Source organism: Gadus morhua, chromosome 2 (assembly GCF_902167405.1).
Source record: "Gadus morhua chromosome 2, gadMor3.0, whole genome shotgun sequence".
Taxonomy (NCBI): Eukaryota; Metazoa; Chordata; class Actinopteri; order Gadiformes; family Gadidae; genus Gadus; species Gadus morhua.
The window spans coordinates 14,816,077-14,825,055 of NC_044049.1; the positions used below are offsets into that span (position 1 = coordinate 14,816,077).

General features: G+C 41.4%; 1 long non-coding RNA gene across 1 annotated transcript; it reads right to left on the bottom strand.

The window, feature by feature from the left end:
- Positions 1–983: 983 nt before the first annotated feature.
- On the bottom strand, positions 984–2,761 carry LOC115557701 (uncharacterized). Its single transcript, XR_003979228.1, has 2 exons — positions 2,271–2,761; positions 984–1,924 (listed from the first exon to the last, which is right to left on the bottom strand). It is a non-coding gene; the product is annotated as an uncharacterized LOC115557701 (long non-coding RNA).
- Positions 2,762–8,979: the final 6,218 nt, after the last annotated feature.

Genomic DNA, 8,979 nt, shown 5'->3' on the forward strand with positions numbered 1-8,979 from the left:
GTTTTTGTTAATGTATTGTTGTGGAAGAGAACACATCATAACACTATCATCAGAACACAGATTTATTAAAGGAAAACCACAGTTATCAGAACAGATAGCTTATAAACTATACAGTACTATAAATTATAGTATATACAGTATACTATAGTGCGAACATAATTTTGTATGTAATTTGTTTTACAACTTTTTTTGTCAGTATAGCATTGCAAAATCTCACTAACTTGAAATCAAATGCTAAAAATATTTAAAGAACAGTTTCAAAAAAGGTACACGTTTCTAAATAAATTAAATATTGTTTTAACCAACATTAAAATAAAGTGCCTGAAGTGCGTAACTTCACAACAGTCCACTAAAAAATACAGTTTTGTTTTTTTACTTCAAAGGTTTCTTTCCCTTTTTTGGCTCAAACTTAGGTAGCTTTTGGCACTTTGGGCAATACCATTTTCCCTTTGGTGCAACCTTGACATTAATGCACGAGTAGTGAAACCACTTAATATGACATTTTGCATTGTCACACAAAATCATCTTTCCAAACTCAACCTGGCCACAGAAACACCAGGTTTCTTCTTGGCCACTGGCACTTGCAGCACAATCAGAGCCATGTGATTCAGCCGAGGTAGATACTCCAGGTTGCGAGGACACATTGGCCATGGTAGATGAAAGCCTTGTGTAAAACTTGCCAACTAACTCTGGCATAATGGCTGTGTCAAAAATATTCTTGCTTTTCTGGCATATTGTGTCCCAAAACTCTTCATCAAATAAAATGCACTCAACATGCAAATCCTTTTCTGTCCAAACAACTAAATAGGCAGATTCCAGTTTGCACACCCCAAGTTGAGTTTGCACCTGGTAGAAATACTGGTGGTTTCGGTTAAGTGTCAAGTTTCCCTTCACTGTCCTTCTCCAAATAGGATACACTGTCCAACATGTCACTTTTCACACAGAATGGACATTTCACTTCAATTACACTGACACCACAACAATCACAAGAAACAAGGCCATCGGGAGAAGCACCCAAGAATGGCACACTTGGATTTATGAAAAAACCTGTGTCGTGTACTTTAACATTTTCATGAGATTCCTTATGTACATCTATAAACATATCACGTGCAAATTTCTCATGATTACATCCCCAGGTAGTGGCTTTTGATGTGAATCTGTCTGACTCAGGATAGCATACACTTTTGATTAAGCTCTGAGCTGGCTGTTTTGGATCAGTGCAACATGCAGTTTTCATTTTAGATGCTGTGATTCGACCAGCGCGAAATCTAAACCACAGTTTAGAGGAAGCTTGCCTTTGCTTGCTCCTCTGAAACAGAAATTTCAACATCTTTGCATGTGGACAATAGCTCACTATAGTCCATGTGAACTGCTTCGTCTTTTCGCAATTCTGTCAACACAAGAGGTAAATTTTCTCCAATTGATTTTGGAACAAAACATTGTCCCAAAGAGTAAGGCTCAATCAGGGACAAAATAGCAGACTTTGATCCAGTCGCGCTAAGAGCACTGAATAATGATGACAGTTCATCACTGGTTGGCTGTTGCGGTTTCCCAACTGTAACAGTAGAAGAAGTGGAAGTATCACTTGGGTCCTCAAGTGGCTGTCCAAGAGCAGCACATTTCATCCTGCCAGCTCTTTTACTTGAGACCTCTTGGTTACAGTGAAGTCAATCTTCCGGCATTCCCTGTATTCCACCTTAGACAGTGCAGTAGGTAACAGCCAATACGCCTTCTCTTGCGTCACTGTCTTTGAGTCCCTCAACTTCACTGTTTCTTCTATGAGAAACAATAATGCAGCAACATGTGTGCACGTCTCTCCGAGGCCAGCCATACACGTGCAGTGGGCTCCAAGTATCCGACCAGACTTCTCAGCGATTATCCAGGGTTCCAGGGGTATTTCTTGGATTGATTGAGAATGGAGAACCTGAATAAAAGACATGACAACCAAATAAGTAAGAATAACAAAATAGTTTCTCACCGTTTCACTTTAAAAAAATGAATAACAGTTAGGCTTATCTGCATCACTTGTTCACAATGTGGCCACACAGGCCCCCAGAGGTTATAAACTCTGATAGTGATAAATGCACTATAAATAAAGTTGATAGTGTACAGTGTACATAGCAATCTAGACTGTGGTCTGTGGACTGCATATCAAACTGGGGGTCCTTGAAATGAAAAACGGTTGAGAATCACCTGGCTACACCTTGGGTATTGCAATGATATCATACAGTTATGGTTAGGTTGATTAAAGACATTATTGCATTACTTACTTTGGCCTTCGCAACACATCTGTCGTCGATGACTTGGTATTGAATCTCCCTCACCCATCCACACACCATCTGGTTATAGGCCTCCAAACTTTTGTACTTTTGTCTTCCGCTGTGTATGGGCTTGGCGAGAAAACCAGGTAGTTGACGATGTCAGGATAACAAACAGACGGAAGACTCTCCGGGTCGTCATTGATCCAAGACGAGGGAGCCAACTCGTAGGGATCTGCACCACCAATCAAATCTAACTTCCTCAAATATCGTGCTTTTTCGCCCGGTCCAAGTCCTTCCCTGTATGCCTTTGCATCTATAACGCCTTTTGACGAGCTTTTCTTGGGTTTATGACCTTTATCCATCGCAGCGTTTTCGTTTATCCAGCGCAGAGTTTACATGCATTACAGCGCAGTGTTTACATCGAGTGCCTCCAACATGGCCGCGCATCCGGGTTACTGCCCAAGACGTGACGTCGGTGAAAACCCTCTATAAGTTACTCATAGGCGCAGCACTGTTTACAGCCAGCCGCCGACAGGTTGGTTCACGGTTCATGCACGCCCGCAGCGAGCTGTGTGAGCGACCACAGCTTGTATTTTGGTCATATCTTAAAACTGCACTGTAGGCCTACATAAAAGTGTTGTACCTTCACTGTCTTTGGGTAAAACAACTCCCTCAACTCAGTATCCTTCTAGTCCAACCGAAATCTCTGTCAGCTGCTGCTGCTGCAGACGTTGTGCAGACGGGCTCGGAGTCGGCACCGCGTGCATCAACAGTCATTCAAAGCAGCGGTAGTAATCACACAACCGGACGGTGTAGAAAGTCCCGTCAGTTAAAAATAGTAATGCAGTTTTTAAATCCATGTTAAAATCGGCAGGATACAGAGCTATTTAGCTTAAAAAAAACAACTAACCAATGGTCACAAACAGTGTCAAATGTGATGTGTTCAGATCGGCTCAGTAATATGATTGATGCGTTCAAATGCAGCAGTAAAGAAAAAAAAAATAGATTTTGGTGAAAACTTGTTTTCCCAGTAATATAAAATAGATAGTAAAGATAGAATTATGACCTGTTTAATGTCCTATCTTGAACCATCGTCATCTTATCGGCAATTAAAGCAATATTACAAGTTCTATTTCAAGGAGTCTCGAAAATGGTTTCAATAGGTTTGACCGGTTAACTATGGACATCCCTTATATACATATAAAAGTATATCATACATTGTATGTTTTTTTTTTGTGTTATCCCAGTTATATTTTTTTAATTTTATTATTTAATATTACTTTTAACAGTTCCGGGACGTTGGAGCATTAACCTGGTGTTTTTACACTTCAGTCTGCACTGTGAATTTGAAGTAATGTTCCGTTTTTGAATAAAGATGCGGCAATTACAATGTTTTTTTTTATTTTTTATATCCGATTCATCGATTAATCGAAAAAATAATCGACAGATTAATCGATTATTAAAATAATCGTTAGTTGCAGCCCTAGATGACGTAGAGGATTTTGCCCCTACTCCCAATCATCCTGGTCCTCCTCCTGGAACTGGCATCCAAGGTATTGTCATAGTGAATTTCCACGCCTACAATTGTGCTGCTAGGACCCTAAGAAAAAATTCTTTAAGTCTATCGTAATCTACAATATGATTTTCAGATGACGTGGAAGATTTCGCCCCTACTCCCAATCATCCAGGTCCTCCTCCTGAAACTGTCATCCAAGGTATAGTCAGTGAATTCCCATCCCTGCCTCTGCTGTTTTGCTGCCAGGCCCCAAATAAAAACATCTTAATGTCTGTCCTTATAATCTAAACTATTTATAGGTGACATGGAAGATTTGCCTCTGTTGCTGAATAGTAGTGAATATCCATGCTAACACCTGTCCTGTTCTGCTTTGTTGCTAGGCCTCTGGGTACCAGTTCTGAATGTTGGCATTACAATCTACAATATGATTTTCAGGTGACATGGTTGATTTCGCTCCGTTGCCTGTTCAATCTGGTAATTCAGAAGAAACTGGAATCCAAGGTATTTGGATTCCATGTCCACAGCAGTCATATTGTAGACCATGTACTGTACACTTATTCTGATGAGGGGTAATTAAAATATGTTTTTAACTTGTTTTAGAAATTGTTGACCAGAGGGGTATACTATAGGGGTGTGACGAGATCTCGTGCCACGAGATCTCGCAAGATTAAACTTGACGATATTACCCGTCGCGTTAAAAATCTGTCTCGCGAGATTTTTCAGCCATCCAAACTTCTATTTGTCGCCTGTGGGGGCAGTAATGCGCCGTTTCTACATCTAGCCTGCCAGAAACTAAAGAAGGAGAAGGAAAAGAAGAGGAGGAGAAGGAGGGGAAGCAGGGGAAGCATCGAAAGCAGCCATAAGCTGTGTTCGAAATCGTTCCCTATCACGGATATAGTGTACTATATAGGGTGCTCGCCATTTTGTAGTGGTGTTCGAATTCTCAGTGGTTAATTTCATGCACTATATAATTAATTAATTAATTTAAAAAAAACTTACAAAATACAACCTCCAGCCCGGTTTGTTAGATGATGTGGGCGCATCACGTCACACAAAGACCCGGCGCATTTACTGACGCAAATGATGTTTAGAAATGTTCAGCGTAGTGTCCGAATTCTCGTTTGTTTGTTCCCTATACAGGACTGTCTCAGAAAATTAGAATATTGTGATAAAGTCCTTTATTTTCTGTAATGCAACTAAAAACATGAAAATGTCATACATTCTGGATTCATTACACAACTGAAATATTGCAAGCCTTTTGTCGTTTTAATATTGCTGATTATGGCATACAGCTTAAGAAAACTCAAATATCCTATCTCAAAATATTAGAATATCATGAAAAAGTATAATAGCAGGCTATTTAACTAATCACTTGAATCGTCCAACTCGAAACACCTGCAAGGGTTTCCCTGAGCCTTTAACACAAAAAAAAAAACACTCACCTTCGTTCAGTAAACTAAATCACAAGTATGGGGAAGACTGCTGACCTGACTGCTGTCCAGAGGACCATCATTGACACCCTCCATCAGGAGGGTAAGACACAAAAAGAAATGTCCAAAAGAGCAGGCTGTCCACAGAGTGCAGTTTCAAAGCACATTCACAAAAAGTCTGTTGGAAGGAGGAAATGTGGCAGGAAACGCTGCACAACCAAGAGAGAGGACCGCAGCCTTAACAGCATTGTGAAGAAGAGCCGCTTCCAGAATTTGGGGGAGCTTCAAAGACAGTGGACTGAAGCTGGAGTCCAGGTATCAAAAGCCACTGTTCACAGACGTGTCCGGGAAATGGGCTACAATAGCCGTATTCCCATGGTCAAGCCACTCCTGAACTCAAGACAACGGAAGAAGCGTCTGACTTGGGCTATGGAAAAGAAGCACTGGACAGTTGCAGAGTGGTCCAGAGTCCTGTTTTCAGACGAAAGCAAGTTTTGTATTTCATTTGGAAGTCAAGGCGCTAGAGTCTGGAGGAAGGCTGGAGAGGAGCAAAATCCAAGTTGCTTGAAATCCAGTGTGAAGTTCCCACAGTCAGCAATGGTTTGGGGAGCCATGTCAGCTGCTGGTGTTGGTCCGCTGTGTTTCATCAACTCCAGAGTCAATGCAGCTGTGTACCAAGAGATTTTAGAGCACTACATGCTTCCATCTGTTGAAAAGCTCTATGGAGATGAGGATTTCATTATCCAGCATGATCTGGTACCTGCCCACAGTGCCAAAACCACCAGTAACTGGTGTACTGACCATGGCATTACTGTCCTCGATTGGCCTGCCAACTCCCCTGACCTGAACCCCATAGAGAATTTGTGGGGTATTGTGAAGAAGAAGCAGAGAGACACCAGACCCAATAATGCAAATGAGCTAAAGGCCGCTATTGAAGCATCCTGGGCATCCATAACACCTCAGCAATGCCACAGGCTGATTGCCTCCATGCCACGCCACATTGATGCAGTAATCCGTACAAAAGGATTCCCAACCAAGTACTGAGTGCATTAATTGACATTTTCAAATGTTTGATTTTGTTTTGCTGTTATAAATCTTTTTTTTTTACTTGGTCTGAGGAAATATTCTAATTTTTTGAGATAGGATTTTTGAGTGGTCTTAAGCTGTATGCCATAATCAGCAATATTAAAATAATAAAAGGCTTGCAATATTTCAGTTGATGTGTAATGAATCCAGAATGTATGACATTTTGTTTTTTTAATTGCATTACAGCAAATAAAGAACTTTATCACAATATTCTAATTTTCTGAGACAGTCCTGTATAGTGCACTATATCATGAACACTATATAGGGAATAGTGAGTGAGTGTATAGGGAACGATTTCGAACACAGCTAAAGACAGCCAGAATGACGTCGGAAAATACCTGTATTACCGTCAAAGATGCCCCCGCCACTTTTAAATAATTTGTTTGGCAACATTTTTGCACTTGAAAAAAAGAGAATTATTTAATTTAATTTATTTTACTTTAACTTTTATAAATTGTAGTTTTAGTTTCAATTTCATGCATGTAAAGAGTTATAATAAAACATTTAAAAATGCATGTGCAACTTGGTTAAATAAAAGTCTGTTGGTCCAGTCACATATTTTGTCATTGTAGTTTTCTTAAAATCTCGTCTCGTCTCGTTCTCGTGAACCCAATATCGTGTCTCGTCTCGTGAGCTGAGTGTATCGCCACACCCCTAGTATACTACAAAGCAAAATCAACAGAGCCTGTTCTTGATCTGGTTCAATATAACACAAACCCTCGCTCAGAGCTTACTGGTATCACGAAGGCGGTTATCAACCTCCTATGTTGAACTAGGGTTTCAGCTTCAGGCTTTGTGCGTGTCCCTATCAAAAGGGGCGTTTGAAAGGGGGCATTTGACCTGTCATTGGACTCTGCTTCCAATCAAAATGGACTGATCCGCTAACTTTACACAAACGGACTGATTGCGAACAAAAAAAGTGTGTCGCTGACTTATTTCAAGAGGAAGATTTTGTCTGAATTATTACAAAACAGCAGAAAAAAGAGCCGAAAAAAAACACTTAAGGAGAGCTGAATTCTTTCAGAAAATTAGGCTACTGAATTGATTTATTTATTTTACCGACCATTCCCGCATTGCGTAACATTATGCAATTTAACGGTAAACTCAAGGGGGTGGGACCCACTGACGCTACAGACCTATTAGAGCAGTGCCAGTGGGTGGGACTTCACCAGCAGAAACTAACATCCACAGCGTCTGAAGCTAAGATAACAGAGGCTGTTGATAAAACTGAAGTACATTGGCGGAGGGTACTGGATCTGACATAGAAGATGGCTCCATGCAAAAGTTCACCATTTCGAAAGAAATACAAACGAGGACTACCGTATTTTCCACACTATAAGGCACACCGGATTATAAGGCGCACCTTTAATGAATGGCCTATTTTAGAACTGTTTTCATATATAGGGCGCACCGGATTATAAGGCGCATAGAATAGAAGATACTGCAGTCAAACGTTTGACTGGGGTTGCGTTGTGCATCGACTAGACCGACCTGTGCTAAAGGGAATGTCAACAAAACAGTCAGATAAAGTCAAACTTTATTAAGCGTTCTGACAACTCCGGTCACTCCCATGGTAACGATGTTCAAACGTTAATGTGCATATTAACAATATCTCATCAATATCTGATCAATATCAATATCTCTTAACAATAAGCTCACTTTTTCAGTTCATTCCCCGTCTACGAATCCCTCGAATTCTTGTGTGTCCGAATTGAACAGTTGGGCGAGTACGGCATCCAACATGTCCGGATCCCTCTCGTCATTATCCGAGTCAGTGTCGCTGCTGTTGCCTGGCAGTTCAGTGATTATTCCTGCCTTCGTGAATGCTTGGATCACAGTTGAGACTGTTATATCAGCCCAGGCATCCACGATCCATTGGCAGATAGTGGCGTAAGTCGCCTGGCGCTGTCTCCCCGTCTTGGTGACGTGTGTTCGCCTTCTTGGCCCCGTCCACACGAAGCCGATTTTTTGGGTGAAACCGCATAATGCTACGGCCACACCAAACGCGTGTAACGTGCCTAACTTGACGCTTGATCATTGTTTGTCACAAAAATGGTTCAACGTGCCAACGCGCCTGTGGCTGCGCTGGATTTAGGAGTCCGAGGTAGGAAACCCAAACGCCGCCGTGTTTGGGTGCATGATAGATTTTAGATCGGGTTAGATTAAATAATCTCGGATATAAATAACAATAATCGGGTTAAATAACTTCACATGGTGTGTCTGGTGTGTTTCCAGCATTCGTAGTTGTTGATCAGCAGATAGTCCGCCAAGACGTTGAGGTTGCTTAGCAACCAGAGACGCTGTCCATGCAAGTGAATGGAGCGTTCCCTCTTCGTCATAACTATCAAACCAAACATCCTTCACATTCAACGAGCGAACATTATGAAAGTAAAATGCACATTTCTCGCAAATTATTTTGACATAAACGCATTTAATGGCGTAACTATGCTACTATTTCCACCCAGAATAAAGAAAGATGTCGGCTGTATGCTTCTGTGCAAGCGTCACTATTCTCTGCCAGTGACGTCGGGTCAAGCTCCACGCTGATTTCTTCCATTAGTAGATGGAACAAGGAGGTGTCCGATAGGCGGAGATGATCAGCGGGAGTGGCCCCCAGCGAAGCTGTGCATCGTGCTGCATGGTGGGAGTTGTTGTCTTCAATCCACAAGCGCCAAAAAGTCACTTT